Raw genomic sequence first — 19,087 nt, 5'->3', positions numbered from 1 at the left:
AGCAGCATGCACTACATCTGCAGTACTTACAGATTTCAGGATTTATTAAAGACTTTTTGCTGAATTTTCTCATCTCACAAGTGTTCAGGTTTTTGTTGTTTTTGTTGTTGTTGTTTGTTTGTTTTCTTCAAAATTTTACAACACTTTTTTAATCTTCCTCACTATATGTCGTAATGAACGAGAAAGAAGTCAAGAAAAAAATTATCTGTCTAATAGAAAGCGGTTGTGGATGCTCCATCTGTGGAGGTGTTCAAGGTCAGGCTGTACAGGGCCCTGGACAGCTTGGTCTACTATTAGATAGGGGGGTTGGAGCTTGATGATCCTTGAGGTCCCTTCCAGCCCAAGCCATTCTATGCTTCGATGATTCTAGGAAATATCCTCCTTGGATCAATATATAGGTATCTAAATACAGTTGTTGAAATCAACTGAAATAGTTCAGTGCTACAAAGATACAAATTTAGTTTTTGTTTCCTCATCATGAGTAAGTATTTTTTATTCTTACCTCTTTTGTTTTGAGACAGCTAGACAGCCTTTAGTTTCATTCTTAATCTGTCTGTCTAAAAACTCAATGAGGTAGTATCTCAGATCACCTCAGCTGTCAAGAGGATATACACCTGGAAGCAGCCGAGAAAGAGCCTCAATGGACTCACATCTGCTATGGTTCACTTTCAGTAATGCATCTTGTAGACCAAACACATGATGGAGTTGACCATGACGTACCTGAACATCTCATATTTATGGACAGTTTGTTTTCCCACAGTGTGCCTGGGAGAAAAATAAATACTAGTCCTATTTTGCCATTATACAAAGCTGAAGAATCACTAGATTAAGTGATTTATTTAGCATCACTCAGAACACTTGTAGATGAGTGAGGAACTGAGTCTGGGTATCTGGAGTCCTGCTCCACTTAGCTGTTATATCTGCCCTGGTGGCAGCCTACTCTTTCCCTCTATGGAGTAACAACATCAGCTCTCTAGAATCAGAAATATTGTCCTCAACAGCAAGAGATTCACAAGCATGCTATGTACAGAGAGGTCAGAACAACCCCAACAAGTGCTGTCCTATATTATTCTCATGTGTAAAATTATTTGGATACAAAATAATAAAAGCAGGAAGGAAGGAAGGAGAAGAGCTGTTCTTTCTTCTTTCTAAGTTTTTTCTTATTATGCAAAAATAGAGTCCAAGGATTTTCCAGGGAATTGTTGTGTTAAATAGCCACAGTTGTAAATTTTGAATTCATAAATGAATGCAAATGGGTAGCTGTCATAATTGGCAGATGACACCTCCTGAAGGATAAGCATGTACTCTTCCCCAGTGAAGGCAGCACGCAAGAGTTGCATCTCCTGAGACTTCAAATGTACAAATTCTTTGGCAATTCTTCCTAAGGCAGAACTGTTTTTAATTTAGAAGATGTCAACCTACTTGTACTAGTGGGAGAAATTAATAAGCCAAGGATGCAGGTCGGCTGTATTGTAATATTGAGTAGATATGTCTCCATTAATTGCAGGATTGTCTGCGCTCACTTAAAAGCTGATCAGTTTCAGAGCTTGATCCTGCCACCTTTGCTGAGATAAAATTCCCCTGAGCTTCTAACACCTCCTCTGCTGCTGACCCTGCAGAGGTGGGTTTGTTTTATGTGTGCACGCCCCTATATCTTCTATCTGCATAGCACAGATATTCATGCCCCCTTATACTAACCTCTATTGTATTTATGTGTTCTGAACATTTAGAAAGTGCTATTTTATTAATGAGGAATTAAAGCAAAGGGAACCTAAGAATCATATTAAAATGGCCTGAATTGTAACAAGGGCTTTTGATATCATATTTTCTCCTGGCTTCTCTAAGCATCTCCCTATATGGTGCCTTATGAAGGTGTCACTGTAGTTCTCCACAAGCATCCAGCTCTCTCATCTGACCAAATATGGGTGCTTCATGCTGCCTGACTATAGCCATGAGTGTCTTGATTATGATGACACAATTAATCTACACCAAAAGCAATGCTTAAATTCAAATATCAACACTTAGCTTGGTAATTTTCTTCCAGCTTTCTGACTGTTCCCCACTGCAGCTCACCTAAAGGCTCAAATGCAGGAGACAGGGGACATTTACTGGAGTTATTCATCTATTCTTCTGCAACAGAATGTTTAGGAATACCCTGATCTGAAGAGCTACATGCCATGTATTGGCTTACAGATTTAGCAGATTTACACCTTGTGTATTTACATGAGAACAAATAAAGTCCTTCCGTTTTCCCAGTCCACTTTTCTTCATTATTCCACTGCAGTAAGCAATTTATTGTCTTCTAGGCTGCCTTATTCCTCACATTTAACAATTTCATTCACATAGCTAAGTGAATGATGCTTTCTGAATACCAGACACATATTATATACAATTAACTTCCCAAATCTACCATGAGATTAGGGTAATAAAGTATTGCCAGAGTTACAAGTGGATTTTCAAACTCCTGTGCAGGAGTTTACAGTTAACTTCCAATCATATCCCTTATAAACCAAAAGGACAGTGCATTCTAGTGGTTGATATAACACTAGACCAAGACTCAGATGGTGGCTGAATTATTTATAGTCCTGGGCAGACACACCTGCTCTCTCTGCCTTTCTCCCTTTTCACTCTTTGTATGTCTATGTTTTTCAAAAGAAAACTTTTTGGTAGAGACTTTTCTCTTTGTGTACTTCACTGTGCCCACAAAAGCCTCATTTCAAAGCAGAGTCTTCATAATGGTAGTATCAACAACATCTATTTCACAATACAAATGGCTGCAAATGTAGCAAATAGCAAAACAGTGTGGAGACAAATTAATCTGAAATATTTAAGGTTCAGAAAATTTGATGATTCAACCTAATTGTACACATTAAATAAACTGTATTCAAGGGATGTGCTCCTGGCAGGCTGGTTTTTTGTTTTTTGTTTTTTGTTTTTTGTTTTTTGTTTTTTGTTTTTTGTTTTTTGTTTTTTGTTTTTTGTTTTTTGTTTTTTGTTTTTTGTTTTTTGTTTTTTGTTTTTTGTTTTTTGTTTTTTGTTTTTTGTTTTTTTTTTTTTAAATGAGAAATCTGGTTAATTAAATTTACTTAATAAACAGCTTGTATTGCAACATTAAAAAATGACAGATGTCTTTCATAAAATTTGTCATACTGTGGTAATTTTCTCCTCTCCCCCAGACATTGGATGATTATGGATTCTCCTGTTAAAGATCTATCTGTCACAATTACTAATGAATTCAACACTAACATGTTCCAAAAGGAAAGGTGTTTCACTTGAAATGTAGAAAAGTTTTCTGTGACACCAATTCTCATTGCAGCTTTAATTTGTGGGCTGCTTGCAGAACGCTGCATAATATTAAAGGCTTATACTTATAAAGGCCAATCATGTATTAATTCATTTGGTATTCATTGAGAGACCTTTAATCATGATGGATTAATTTATTATAAATGCGGATATAATATGTTATTTCATAATATCACCACTGCAATTTAGCAATTAAACAGTCTGTTATTATTTCAATCACTGCCCAGATCTGTACCATGATACAATGCTTTGTTCCATGGTGAATTATTTTACACTACATATAGGACAACAGATTTTGTTTTTGAAGAGTAAAGCTTTGGGGATGCAGGAATATACAAGGAAATATCTTGCTATGATAAGCTCCTTTGTCTCTGAGATCATTCATCTTAAATACGTAGAGACTGCTAGTCAAAGGTTTTAAGTGATTACTGCTCTGATCCAGAACTTGCTGAAGTCAATGCCACGGTCATCCTCTTTGACCCTATCATGAGTGAGAGGAGTGTATATACTTCATGGAAGAAGGAAATGAAGAGGATAAAATCAGACAGGTGCACCAATTAGGTGCAATCTAGGGTAGCAAGTAGAAATGGTCAGGTACAAAAACATCTAACCTGTTATTATTTGAAAGATTAATCACATTCTTTTACTGCTAATTTGTACTCCTGCTTCCTAAGCAGAGAGATATGGGGTTTCCAAATTGTCTGGGACAAGGCCATTATATGCTACTGAGCCTGAATTCTTGCACAACACTTTCACCTTTTGACACTTTTCAGTGCAGGAACTGGAGGGCATATATATTGATCCAGCATTACCAAAGATTCAGTTATTTAACCATTATGGGCACCAATATGGAACAACTCCAAAAAAGAATTTGACTGAGAAGCATAATTTCCATACTGCATGTGTTAACTGATGTATTTCAGAAATGAGATATCTCTCTTACAGCAATTGTGGAAAGAGATAGAGTCTGTGTAAAGTGATATCAAGCCAGTTGTCTTTGTTCTGTTTGGCCTCATTTCTTTCTCCATCACAAGCTGTTGTTGAGCTTGAATTGACATCATATCAGCATATCAGCATATAAAGGTGGTAGAAGTTGCCAGTCCTGTATCTCTGACTGGACACTTGGGAACAAATTGATCTGTTACTTTGAGTTCATTTTTTAAACTCCCTCTATTGACATTTAAGTAACTGATTCTTCTCCATCATTGTTAGCTGTCCTTTTTCCTGCCTGTCATGAGCTTGCTAAATTAAGATTCACAGCCCAGGATAGTTTTCATATGAACCCAAAAGGAGTCAATATGTTTACTTAGATAAATGGTTATTTTACAAGGCAGTGTAAAATGCATAATTTTCTGTGGTATATAAAGCCATGAAGCACAATCCATCATGAGTGACTCATTTAATCTCAGATATATCAGTGGATGCCTTCTTCAAAGAGCAGTCTGGAATAAGTGATTCATATTAGGAGATCTGGGGAAAAAAAAAAAAAAAAAATGTGGCATAGAGAGCAAGTGAAGAGATCAGAATAAAAATGCTAATAATGTATACTCGATCATATGATAAAGATCAAAAAATCCTTTTAAATTTTCCAATGTGTCATCCTCCCAGCCCAACACTCAGTCCCTCAAGAGCATTTTCTGTTGTGTTTCCCTCTAGGATTTGGGTTGGATAACAGAACTATTTGCAACAGGAACTGAGAAGCATTTTTTTTTACAGGCTAACTAATCTGCTAGAACCAATGGTTTTAATCTCTCCTTGGCTACAGAATCAAAGCCAAGTTCTCTGCAGGTGTAAATGGGATCTTTTCTGCTGCCTTAGGTAGAGTTTTACTCATTTACACCATTAAAGAATTTGGCGTTAAGGATGTTGAGATCAAAAGGTTCCAATTGGCAAAGGGATGCGGAAGAGAGAATCTGTCTGGGGAAATATTCTGGGAAGACTTTTACAACCTGTGGAAAGAGGACTTATTTTTTCCTCAGAGGAGCCTGGTATTGATAAATCCAAATTATATTAAATTCTGGCACATCTCTTCTGACCCTGTTTGATCTAAACTGGACAGCTACAGAAGAAGCTTGCCAAAGTCCCATGGAAGGGAAACACAGTGGATGTGGTCTTCTACACGAGTTTTCACACCATACCACATGCATAGTGTATATATTTATTTTCCTCTGTGGTAGCACTCATTGGTGGTGTGTATTGTTCATTTAATAAAACCAAGCTACAGACGTGCCCTGCCATAGCTGCTTGCATAACACTTACTGAACAATGCAGCATTGTTAGCAGATGTATCTGCATGATGCCACACGCTGAATTACCAGAAATAATTTTCACCTAAATTGGAGCTCCTGCATATGCAATGAAGCCTATTCTATTATTATTTCTGAGACAACTGAGAAAGATCTGTTTATTTGTTAATAATCATTTTGGGAGATATGGGAAGCAGTGAAATATTAAGACTCAATTAGAAAAATTATCTAAACTGACATTTCAAGTGAGTCAAATAACACCTCCTTTCCCCCACTTCGTTAAATGTATGCAGATAAGTTTTCCAAAGGGACTGCATCAGTATATTTGCACTTTTATATCTTTGGATGCATGTTCAGAATCCAATTTTCTCCTAGACAAGGATGTACTGATGAATACCTGCTGTGCTTAGTTGGATAGATACAGGCATGGAAGCTTGCTTGATTTGAAAGTCAGCTCTATTCCAGCAGCCATCATCAGGTATCCATAGCTCAGTACCAAAGAAGGAAGAAAGTTTAGTTTCCTCTGAATATTACCTTCATGTAACAAAAGGATTCTGCACCAGAGTTGCTACAGATTGTATGGATACCTATCTAACCCAGTGCCCCGTTTCCACCAGTGGCCAAAAGTGTAAACCTAGAACAGGCTCTAAGAGCAAAGCAGTATTTTCCCATCTTTCAAAAACTGACCATTCAAGGATGTCCTGTAGATATATCCATACATTTCATTTCTTCTATTGCTCAGCTTAGTGGTGTTCTTTTGTATTTGAAAATGTTCTACTTAATCTGTACAGTTGCCCACTACTAATTGTTCCCTTGTCCTCTTTTCAAGTTCCATATATTAGGGTTGACAAGCTGTGAATGGGAGCACCAGAAGTTCAAAGTTCAGCAGCTGAGTTCTCTGAAGAGGTTTCCTCTGTTCTGTGTTTGTACTAGCTATACATACATTAATATATAAACAAACAAACAAATAAACAAAAAACCCACAACAAGGCCATGGTTGGGGTCCAAGCACTACTACCTGATCATTCCTAGATGTTTAATGGATATTGTGCACCCCTGCAGAGCTTTGGGTTGTGCCAACTAGCTCCCTTCTTCAAAATACCTAAGCCTGGGTTGAGAGACAGTAATTATAAGGTCTGTGCCAGCAGCAAGATTGGATGCTGCCGGTCTGTCTAGGGTTACAGGGAATGTGTGCAGATTGCCATGCAGTCCTTGGGTCTACAAAGATAGGCTGGAGAAAAGAAGGCTGTGGGGTGACCTAATTGCAGTCTTGCAGTACCTAAAAGAAGCCTATAAACAAGAGGGGAGTAAACTCTTTGAAAGAGTGGATAACAGCAAGACAAGGGGAATTGGTTTTAAGTTGAATGAGGGAAGATTTAGGTCAGATGTCAGGGGGAAGTTCTTTATTATGAGTGTGGTGAGGTGCTGTCTAGAGAGGTTGTGGATACCCCGTCCCTGGAGGTGTTCAAGGCCAGGTTGTCTGGGGCCCTGGGCAACCTGGTTTAGTAAATGGGGAGTTTGGTGGCCCTGCCTGCCAGGGGAAGTTGGAGATTCATGATCCTTCCCTTCTAACCCAGGTCATTCTGAGATTCTGTGTCTGTAGGACAGTTCTTGACTGTTTTATTCCGTACTACTGATGTAATCAGAGATGTGTACCCACAAGCATGATATAGACAATGCTGTGGCATAGATCACTGTCACCAGAACTTTCAGAACTATTTTATTACCTGCTGTTTTACTTGTCAGTTCTGAGAACAAGTTTTCTCTTTTAGGAAAATTAATTTTAAGGCAGAAAATGAAGCTCTGTAAAGAAACTCTGAGGCATACAGAATGCTTTGAGTAAGAGAGTTCCTCTGACTAATTTTGCAAAGTGGGAAAATTAGTTCTATTTGAAGAGTTTTCTGTCCTGCTTCAGTATCATTTGATTTCCCCTAATGTATTTTGTGAACCTTGTATAGAGATATAAATTTAGATAAGACAAACCACTAGTACAGACCACAGATTACCATATTCTAGTTAAACTTGATTCTGACCCTGTGAGAAAGATTTGTCTGAGGTTTTCAGTAGTCTGAGGTACAAAATTGATAGGAAATAGCTGGAAAAATCACGGCTTCTGCATTTTCACTCTTGGATTCAAGCAAAGATAAGCAGTTGCAGCATTAAAATATATTTCTTTGCTGTTGAAAGAAGAAATCAGAAAAAAATAAACTATGACAATATTGCTCTATTTTATGATGATCAGCTTGTTTTTACACGCAGAAATGGTTGATTATCCTTGCTCTGCATTATATAGCTCTTTGTTTAGTTAAATATATCAGCTGACAAGATTTTTACAATTTTCCAAGAAGTAACATCTGTGAAGTAGATTATAAATTGTCCTGAAAGACAAAAATATGTATCTAAAGAAGAAGAGTATGTGGATAGAGCATTGTCTTCCAGGAAATCATTTTACTGGCTCATTAGAATGCATAATTTGTGATTCTTCTGCAAAGAAGTATTATCTAGATCTTTGTAGGTCAGCAGTTGGAGCTGGGACTTCCAGTGCAGTGATACCTTATAAAGGATAATAGAAATCTAGTAATTACATTCTTTTTTAATATTGACTACTACATGTTCGCAAAAATTTCTTTTGAACTAATGCTTCAAATGAGCAAATTTGAAACTTCCAAAACAAGACAGGATGCTTTTCTGTAATAATACAGTCTACCTCTGTTACAGACTTACAGAATATGGTTAGTGCTAATATAGGACTTCCTGATTAAAATTATTTTGTATGTTGTTAAAAGTGTTGCACATGCTGGATCAGTAACTTCTATTGCCTTTGAGAGCTATTCAGGCTCTAGAAAATATCATGTGCTGTTCTCAGTGCCGAAAAGGCTTCAAGAGGTCACTGATTTTTATGAGCCAAAGATCTGGAAGTCTTACATTAAACAAGTGGAACTTCGATCATTCTCAAAATAAGAAAAAAAAACAAAACATCCCCAAAATGAAATGAGTACTCATCACAAAATCACTGGATCACAGAATCATAATCATTGGGGTTGGAAGGGACCTCCAGAGATCATTGAGTCCAACCCCTCTGCCAAAGCAGGTTCTCTACACCAGGTCACACAGGCAGGCGTCCAGGCAGGTCTTGAATATCTCCAGAGAAGGAGACTCCACAACCCCCCTGGTCAGCGTGTTCCAGTGCTCCATCTCCCTCACCGTAAAGAAGCTACTGCGCACATCCGTGCAGAACTTCCTATGCTCCAGTTTCTGCCTGTTTCCCCTTGTCCTGTCTCCACACACTGCTGAAAAGAGTCTGTCCTTGCCACTCTGCCCCTCATACCTCAGATATTTATAGGCCTGGATCAGGTCCCCTCTCAGTCTTCTTTTCTCAAGGTTAAGAGACCCAGTTCACTCAGCCTTTCTTCACAGGGGAGATGCTCCAGGCCCTTTACCATCTTTCTGGACTCTGTCTAAGAGATCCCTATTGTTTTTGTACAGGGGTGCCCAGAATTGGACAGATGAGGCCTCACCAGGGCAGAGTAGTGGGGGAGAACCACCTCCCTCAATCTGCTGGCCATGCTCTTTTTAATGCACCCCAGAATGCCATTGGCCTTTTTGGCCATGAGGGCACGCTGCTGGCTCATGGCCAACCAGTCATCCACCAGGACACCCAGGTCCCTCTCTGCAGAGCTCCTCTCCAGTACGTCATGCCCCAGCCTGTACTTGTGCATGCAGTTATTCCTCCCTAGGTGTAAGACTCTACACTTGCTTTTGTTAAACAAATGCAAAAGTCCTATATAATACTGCAGTTTTTATGTGGACATAAATATGCTTGTGTGTCCAAAACATGGCTGATGGGTTTTGTAAAGTGTGTCTGTTTTGTTTTGCTTTTTTTTTTTTCTGGTTTTATTCATAATTCATTTAATAATAGAGATTTCAGCTGTGGTGGACTCTTTATCCTACCATAACAGGAGCTTCTGGATACATAACTTCACTGAAGCAACCCAAACGATGAATATGAGCTGAAGAACAGAAGCCAAATCCTTCTAGGCACTGTATATATATGCTTGCCAGAAAAATTATGGCCAGTCAAAGGAGCAGGAGATGGAAAGTAGCCACCTCTGTTTTGGCACTTGAAATCCAGTGAGACCACTATGCAAGTCTTTCCTACTTGGATCTACATAAGTACATTTTCAAGCTCGATTCAGGAATTGGGAGCAGCAGAGACTGCTTATTTATGAATTACTTAGCAGTCCCCAGTGCAGCAGTTGCCATAATGCATAGCCTTGATGCAGCTTATTCATACTTCTGGCAAGAATTATCCTCATGGGGAGCAGTGCTTTTGGATGTGGCTGGCCAGAATATGAACACACTTTACTGCTTCTCTTGCAGAGTATGAGTCTACCCACTCTGGGGGCAGTTTTAGCATTTGGCCCTATGCCTGGACATCATTACTATTGGGCACTTACACTGAATACAATCACACTGACCAAAGTCTGTACTGGAAAGATTACATTCTCCCAAACCAATATTTTCAATTTGGCCCTTGTGTTTCTGACTGCAGGAAACTTTTGGAAACACCATGAGCTGTGTTTGCTGTAAACAGCTTTGCCTGAAAAAAAAAAAAGAAAAGGTGAATATCGCAGGTTTCATGAGAGCAAGATAATGCAGAAATACTATACCCCCTGTTTAAATGGGATGAGCTGCAGGGAAGCAGTTGAACAATATCTGTTCTACGTGGCACTACTACTAAGCATCTCTTCTAAGTACCTGGTTCAAGAGTTTGGGGTAAATATAATTTACTTTAAATGCAGAGAATAATATTTTCCTACTTGCATTGCAAACAGCTTACTATTTATTTCTTTCTTTTAGATTTTAAAACGTTATTCTACTTAGAAGTGGGACTGTTGAACAGGCATCAGCACCATTTGCAAGTGTACTTTAAATCATGTATGGAAGGGACCTTTGAATATGAAGCAGCAAATATTCCTACTTTTATCATCATTGCAGTAAATGATTTTGGGAATAAAGGAATATAAAGAATCTAAATACCAACACATTTATGGCATCTCAAGGTGTTGGATTCACAGGACCTGTATTGTTCATTTGCCTGGAGGAGGGCATTGACTGAAGAGAACTATAATCATTTTGCAGCAACACCTTCACTCACTGAACTTAAAGAATTTCTGCAGTTGCAGCGGCTTCTATGGGACTATTCCAATACCATGTTCTTAAGCACATAATTAAGGGCTTTATTTGATGCCTGAACAACCAGTGCAGATTTGTGTTGAGTACATATTATGTTAGGGACCCATTGTAAGCTCATTAAAATGAACAGAAAGGATCAAGCTTATACTGGAGCAAGCCTTGTCTCAGGACTTGCACCACAGAAAATTCATTCTCCCTTGTTTACTCACTTGTAGGTCACTGAATTCCCAGCCTTGAGGTCATTGATTTTATTGCATCATCAATGAAGTTAGAGATTTGCCATTGAATTTAAATGGGTGGGCCATGAAGAAAGTATAATCATGAGTAGTTTGATTCTGGGTTCTGGGTGCTTGAAAAGCAAACAAGAAAGCAGGCAGGCTCATTAATTCATAGACACATAATAGCTTGTGTTATAGTCCACTGTGTGTGCCATGCAACGTGTCTGCTAATGTGCACTGCTTTTTTTTTGTAACAGGGCTGGATACAACTCACTCCCCTTTCCTCAATGCCCAGTCTAATAAATCTCCCATTTGTCTCACCTGTAGTTACACTAAAGCTGTTCTCAACAGTGTTAACATCTGCCATGGTCATTCTTCTGGGGTGAGAAAGGCAGAGCATTTTCACTGCTTCATTTGTGAACACAAGTTAATCTGTCACTCGTGTCCAATTATGGGTGAGGATTTTATAGCAGTCTCCTTTCTAAAGCTGAACTGATACAGCCAAACCCCATTTTATGGGCATTCTTAAACTCTTCCTAGCCATATTTAAAATCTTTACGCTAAGAGATGGCAGGTGACATATGTTTTCACAGCTGCATTAACAAAAGCAATTTTTTGGCAACTTGACCATGCCAGTAAAGCCATGAAGGTTCAGTGTGTGTTGCACTGCCTGTAGACCCAGTGGGACTCTGTAGGGAGCTGGAAGATGGACTTAACTGACTATGCACAAAGATCAAGAAAACATCTTAGAATATTTGTGGTTTGTTGTGAGACAGAATAAGTGGTTTGAAAGTTACATTTTGCATCTTCCTCAATCCCATAAAGCTTTATGCAAGCAGAAAGGTTTGGAAGATCAGCTCATGCATGTCTATGCTCTGTATGGCTGCAGTGAAGCCAAAAAGGCCATTCACAGAGTAGCCCTTTGAAGTTGGTGGAGTTTTGTCATTGATTTTGAGAGGCCCAGGATTTCAATCACAGTGTGCAAGGTTAAGCATGTGTGTAAGACCTTGCAGGATCAAGGCTTAAATGTGTAAACCTGTTCAGCAAGAGTACCCAGCCTTTCATGTCCTTTGAATGTGGTCTTTGTTACTTCTTGACACTGAGTGGCTGCTATTCCTCTTCCCACAAGAGCAAAAGCATCATTGAGTATGCATATGTCCTTCGTAATTGCTGTTGACCTAGGATATAGCAAAAGAAAGGCTTTACCAGAGCAGCTTATTTATGGAGTGCCTATGGAAAACACTGACTACATTAGATTGATTAAGAGGCACTATTAATCTTTACTTCTGCCCTTTGTTATCCAAAATGCAGGTGCTGGGCTTTCCAGATTGCTTACTGTGTCAATGGTATGCACAGTGCCTATAAATTAATCACGGAATATAGCATAAGTATAATAGATAAAATCAGATGTTGGGAGCTCTTCTATTTTATGAGCAGTTCTACTGGTTATTGTCACATTTTCTTCATGTTTCAAAGTATGTTCAATGTCCTTGCCTAACTAAAGACTATTTTTGCAAAGCACTGTAGACGCAAGCTCAGTTTCAGTATAGACTTACCTCAGTCATGCCTAATGATCAAATGTTTCATATTTAATGAATGGCAGAATCCAGTTTTTCCTGACTTAAACCAAATGTGCACTTAGTCTTTAGGAAAATGAAGAAATGAATCCTAATGGAGACTGATCTGTGTTGTGTCCATGCTGCTGGATAACAGCTATCTAGTGCGGTTTCCTGACACTCATATTCATTGTTTGCATTTTTAGGAATATATATTTCTGTGCTGACACATTTTATTTTGAAATTAAACAAGTTTTCCTTTTGGAAAACTGTGATGCTGGCAGTGGTCATCTGTAGAGGTAACTCTCTCTAGGCTTTATGAACAAGACTGCTTCATCCCTGTCTACCTCTGCTCATTTCAACCTGTTGTTCCAGTGTGAGCCCATCAGCATCACACACAACATCCATTTTTCCCAAAAGCAAAAAGCTGGGGCCCAGCACTGGGCTCAGTGGATGCAATAAACCCCTCAACAGATGGCCAGGTGTGACATGGAAGTGAGCTGTGCCATAACACTTGGGAGCAAAGGATATCTCTGTAGCAGATACTTTTAGCAGTGTAAATGCAATCTTAGCTGTACAGATTTAGGAAGACACGTTCTCTTTCTGGAAGCCTTCAAATACACTTATCTTCCCCTGGGTAAGGGGACTTATATCTGGAGCATCAGCTTATTAAAATGCTTGTGCCTAAATTAGGTGGACTTCAGCGTACTCATGGTGTTTCACGAATCTCTCATTTTTTTAAAGCATTGCAGCATAACTTTTAAATGCCACTGGTCTGCAAAATAGAACAAATAAAACAATCACAGCAGCTCCTTTCACTAGATCAGTTCAGCCTAATAAAACCATGAGGAACAAGATTAATTGTACATTAAACACAGTGCCTGGAATGCACTTGCGACAGCATCCCCCAGCAGCCCTTGAGGACTAATGATATACGTGAGCAACTTTGCCCTGTCTATGCAATCCAATCCTAATTTCACTATGATTAGCCTTGTTTTAAGTACACTGCCAGTTCTATTAGGCTCAGTATGTCAAAAATACTATGATTTTTTTTTTCTTTTTTTTTTTTCAGGGTATGTAATTTACAGTTTTCAGCTCAGTGTCTTCACGGCGCAGTTACTCGAGACTCCAAGTGGATGAAGAAAAGATGTCTAAATTAAGCAATGCAACAGTGCAGTTAATTAAGAAAATTTGAGGAGGAGAGGAGGTTAAATGATCTGAGTCTTGGATGTGATGTCCTACAGTGAGAATCAAACAAAACATTTATATAAAATAGGTCAGATAAATCACTCCCTGTAAGCACCTGCTCATCTCCTTTGGGGGGCACAAGGTGATTAGCTCAGATGTAGGTGTGTACAGCATAAGTATCTAAATTTGGATATAATTAATCCTACCTCTGGTGTCTGAACACCACGAACAGAGAGCAGGCTTTTATATAGGGGTTATACAAGCATCTTGAGATTCCTATTTGTGAAACTAAATAAAAAAATGAGAGTTTCTGGCTTTCTGCCCCTTTGTTACCTTCCCCAAGGAAGAGACAGCAAGTGTAGAAAAGTAGAAGGAGAAAAGATTTAGCCCCAAGGACTCCTTCAGGACATCACCCTTAGGATGGGAGCTAATCAACCTCACAGACCATGGGAGGCACAAACCAGGCAGGGATGTCTTTATGTGATTGTGTTAGTCTAGAACCACACTCTATGGGGCTCTGCTTCTCCCTTAGCATTTCTCATCTTTTTCTAATATTTTAATTTTTACCTTGGAATAAGGCATTTATTTATATTCTTAATTTATGTCTAGTGACCTCATAAATACTGTATGCTGTATTTCGTTGGGAGTAATGAAAGGAGGCATTTGATTATTTTTAGGGTTTCATGTATTATGCACAGGTTTAGGGTTCTCTGGAAGTCTACAGTGAATCATAGACTCAACATCAGGAGATGAAGGGTTTGTTCCTGGCTACCAGCCTTGTGGAAGGAGTGTGTCTTGGCCAGTGTTGGCTCAATCTGCTGTCAATCAGTGAATCGGGGAGGACTGGAGACCTGGGCCATTGAGGAAAGATACAGCTGTTTTGCTTGATTTGGTGATGTGGAGCTTCCAGAGTGGTTCTTACTGAAATAAGACCATAGCTAATTCATTAAATGGAAATACAGCAAGACCCTAATAATGTTGTAAATTATTTGTGTTTGGGAGGTAAAAGTCTATTATTACTAGAATGAAATAAAATATCATAAAAGGTTAAGATCTAAGAGTTTTGTCATGCCTCTATAATGCATTAATTCATTTGACCAGAAATGTAATGCTGATAAAGTGGGCCTAAACAGAAGAAGGAGGGAGTCTGTTTCTAATGGAGTGTAATTATAGGAGAAGGAGTAACAATAATAATAAAAATAATAATAATAATTTTTAAAAAGTAGAATTAAGTTAGATATGAGCTAGAAACTTTTCACCCAGTGAGGCCCTGGAACAGGTTATCCAGACATAATATCTGATTCCTAGATTTGTTCAGGGTCAGGTTGGATGAAGTTTTTGAGTGACTTGATATTCTGGAAGGTGTTCCTACCCATAGCAGGGAGTTGGAACTGTACCATCTTTTATGTCCTATCCTTATTATACAGTTCTGTGGATGGATGGATTGTGAAAGAAATGCTGTAACATATTTGTAAATTCTTCTGAATAGACCTGAAAAATCTGAGAATCTGATCTCTCTTAAGAAGCCTGTAAAAACCCATTATTATAGTCCATGACAAGTTTGGAATTTGCCTCGATAGTAGCTACTGTATGTAGCAGAGACTTGCAGTGACTTTGTTTGCTGGGGATGTGGAAGAAATACTGAATTATGTAAAGGAAATTCATAGCTATGTTATCAAAGTTTCTAATTATAAAATGCCTTTAATATTTTATTAATCAGAGGGGAGGGAAGATGCCAAAACTTATGGCATTTCACAGAGTAAGGTTATGTGTTGATTTCTGATTGGATGACAAGGCCCTAATAATAAAACTCGTAATTTTATACTATATTCCTCTAGTGAAGATAGAAGTTCTCTGCACATAATGGCACCATTTCTATTCAGGAATCTTGTTAACAGTTGTAAACTCAGATTATCATTTTTATTAGCCTAGTGTTTTCTTATTTCAGTGATACTGACAGGAAATTACAGCAAGTTTTCTGCCTTGCCTTTTTGTGTTGCGCTGAAAGTAATTCTATTCAACTGGAAATTTCCAAACTTTTGGTATTGCTAGAAGCCAACAGCAAAGTGTACAGATTAGTTAAAAAACATAAAGTATTAAGTATATATATTTAAGTATATATAAAGTACGTAAACATAAATATAAAATATTATTATTATTTTAAAGATGCTGATGCTGGTTGATTATTACTATTTTAAAGATACAGATGACATTTTATGTTTTAATGCTTTAGAAATTAACTTTTGTTGTCAAACTCAGAATCTCACAGTGGCTATACTTTACTGTCCTGTTGCTCATTACAGTAAATTTGGCATCACCGCTAATACTGTATATACCCTTGATTACACCCAAGCCCTGTTCCTTGCAGCCCTGTCCACTACTGTGTTGCCCACCATGGGCTATGGTTATCAACCACAAAGGACTTCTCATGGATCTGGGTGATCACAAAACTCAAATGAGCACATTGGCAGCTGTTTCGCTTCTTTAGGCCACTTGAGCATTGTACAAGCACTGTTTCTAAGATAAAGTGAGACTATAGCTGCATAATTTACTGTCAACAGCCTACAGTTTATTCATATTACATCAGATACGCTTCTAAGTGTCAGTTGATACTGAATGAATAAAAACTTATTTCCATAACAAGAACACTGAATTCAATCCTTTTATTCTCTGGTTATAAATGGATGGGAGTTTAGGATTACAAAGGACAAAGCCTAAATTTTTGGCTCCTGGTGTCGGGGGAGGATGGGAGGCAAGTTATAAGGGCAAAAGCAAGGTGTGAGAGCTACAATGACCTCATTTAACAAGATACCAATGTTTTCTGCATGAGTAAACTAAATATTTAGAAAAGTATCACAGTGCTTGGAATTGAGGCTGAAATAGGGAATGACAAACCCCTGAAGTGTGGCACCCTTAACCCTGAATCCTAACAAAGTTCCTGGGAAAGAATATGACTATCCACATGGCATTGCCACATCTTCCTCTTCTTTTCAGGAGAACAAAAAAGAATCTGTGCTCAGTCTCCTACTGCCCTTATACCCCTCTCCCCTGCACAGTTTTGCCCTTTGTGATCTTCTTTTACAGTTGAAATACAGACTTCTGAGTGTCACATTGAAGGTGATTAATTTCAAGACACCTCTTACAAAAAATAAAGGAAAAAAGTTTTCAGGAAGTTAGAGGACTGAATCACACTGGCATTCCAACTCCACTCAATTTCTTGTAAAAATCCTTATATGTGTACAAAAAGTTTTTCTCAGTACAGCCACAAAGCTTTCAACAACCAACTGTAAAAGCAGTATTTATTCATACAGTTTTCTCTATATAATTCAATAAAAGCTTACATGATCAGATCTTAAGTGTAATGGCAACAAATTGCAGTTAGGAAGAGAGAGATTTTAACAAACATAAGATTCCGTCCTGGGAATACTCAGCAATTTCCTCTTAAATACAGAACAAACTCAGCCTTCCTGTTGATTTTAGTAGGTGCTGTAGCATCTCATACTTTTCAAAATCACATTCGAGAATAAAACCAAATTATATATATATATATAATATATATATATATATATAATATCACAAGTTTCATAAAGGTTTAAATAAATCAAAAACAGAACACCTCTAATTCCTTATAAAATGCATTAATGTCAGAGAAAGACTAGAAGGCAGATCTCAGAAATCAGGGGACTTATAAGGCAGTAACAGCAACGTGTATAACACAGATCTGATTATTTCTGGCAGGTTTGCATTTATAGGAGATTAGCCAGAGCATCAGACTAATTCTTTACAAAAGCAATGCCAAGTATTTCATCTCAAAGTTTGTCACCTTCTTACAATTAGCTGCTAGAAAGGTATGTCAAGGTAAGAAGTAAAACAGCCCTCTCCCTGTTTCTCCAGAAGAACAATGCAAGGGATAGCAAGAACTTTACCCAGTATAAAATAAATCCTGGAGACACTGATCCCACTTGATGCAAACCAAAAAATATTTATTTATTTTTGAAAAGTTTCAGTGTTGCTCTTCCCTACTGAGTAAACAGCTGAACAGGCAGAATGATGCCCAAGATCATCTCCTCCACCCCCGTCTCCACCCCCATCGTATCAGTGCTAAAGGCAGCATTTGGAAAATAATCACACACACAAAACACCCAACTCAAATATCTTTTCTGATAGGAACATGGAACAGCACCCAAAAAACAATCAAGTCCTCATTGTCATAGTGCGACAATCACAGCACCGCTTCTGTTGAGCAAATAGTCAGTTCTCAGAGAGAAAAGCATCATGAGGACAGACATGAAAGCTGTTATTATCCATTTTAAGTAATAGGAGAAGGTCACATATCAAGCAGTTGCACCTTTTCATTACATCCTAACCTTCCACAGCAGGGGAACTACACTTATGACTGCGTTAGATATACAAAAGCTTTCAGCTCCAAAAAAGGAATAGAAAAGATGAGAAAGGGAACAAAAAAATTAAATTTGTCTTACCAGAACGTTACAGCACCAACTTGCTTGAAGGAATGTTGCCTTTACAGGATTCTCTTTTAATTATCCTGAAAGCAGAAGAGGGGAAGAAAAAAAAAAAGAAGACGAAGAAGCAGTGTTGTTAAATTAGCGTGTGCTAGAATCTTTTCAGTTTGTCGCAGAGTAGAAAAATAGAAGAAGAGGAAAAAAAATCACGCAAAGAAAGAAAAAAATAATAGAAAAAGAAAGCTCAGTAATTTAAATTTGCTGTCAGTTCAGGCAGCATCGCTCTGTCCCGCCCCTCTTCCCACTGGGTTCTACTACCTGCAGGGCTGCAACTGACAGCTACTGTGCAAACAAAAAAAAAGGCAAAAAGCATGCTGGGACCATGCTGTCTGCTGTCTGAGTCTCTCTCTACTTCCGATGACTGAAAATCATTAGTGGAAAGGTTCTGTTGTTATTTGCTGGGATTTTTTTAAGTTGTGTTCTTTGCATGAAATTTAATTTAATTTAATTTTAATTGATACGATGCAGCACATGATAGGAGCTGGTGGTTGTGATTCTCTACTCTCCTTGAAATGGAAACTAACCTCAACAGATTGATTTTAGTAGTACGATATATGTAGAATACATACAGGCGTTTGCCACGTTGCATTTAGCAGACTGCTTTCAGCCCTTTGTATAATACTGTGTGCAAAAAATGTTTGAATAGGAAGTCAGGAAAGGCTTTCAGCAGGCTAAAACTCTGGCACACAAAAAAGTTGCTAAATTGTGTGTGTGTGTTTGTGTGTGTGTATGCTTTTAGGTTTTCCCTCTATACTTTAAAATCGTATTTTAAGAACACAAAGTAACAGAAGTCAGAGGCATGAACAACTTGCACAATGCTTATGTGAAATGAACAAACTGAAATCAAAAGCACATAA

At 38.2% G+C, this 19,087-nt stretch overlaps 1 protein-coding gene across 7 annotated transcripts in view; it reads right to left on the bottom strand.

The window, feature by feature from the left end:
• CELF2 (CUGBP Elav-like family member 2) overlaps positions 1–18,483 on the bottom strand; it is a 547,347-nt gene extending 528,864 nt beyond the window's left edge. For all 7 annotated transcript variants that reach the window (XM_085511895.1, XM_085511900.1, XM_032441981.2 and 4 more), the window contains exon 1: positions 18,189–18,483. The gene's annotated coding sequence lies outside the window, so the exon portion shown is untranslated. The remainder of the gene's footprint in view (positions 1–18,188) is intronic.
• Between the last annotated feature and the right edge of the window lie 604 nt (positions 18,484–19,087).

Source organism: Coturnix japonica, chromosome 1 (genome assembly GCF_054131305.1).
Source record: "Coturnix japonica strain WE chromosome 1, WE-NBRP24, whole genome shotgun sequence".
Classification (NCBI taxonomy): domain Eukaryota; kingdom Metazoa; phylum Chordata; class Aves; order Galliformes; family Phasianidae; genus Coturnix; species Coturnix japonica.
Note: the sequence above shows the minus strand (reverse complement) of the source record. Positions and strands in the feature narration are given on the sequence as shown.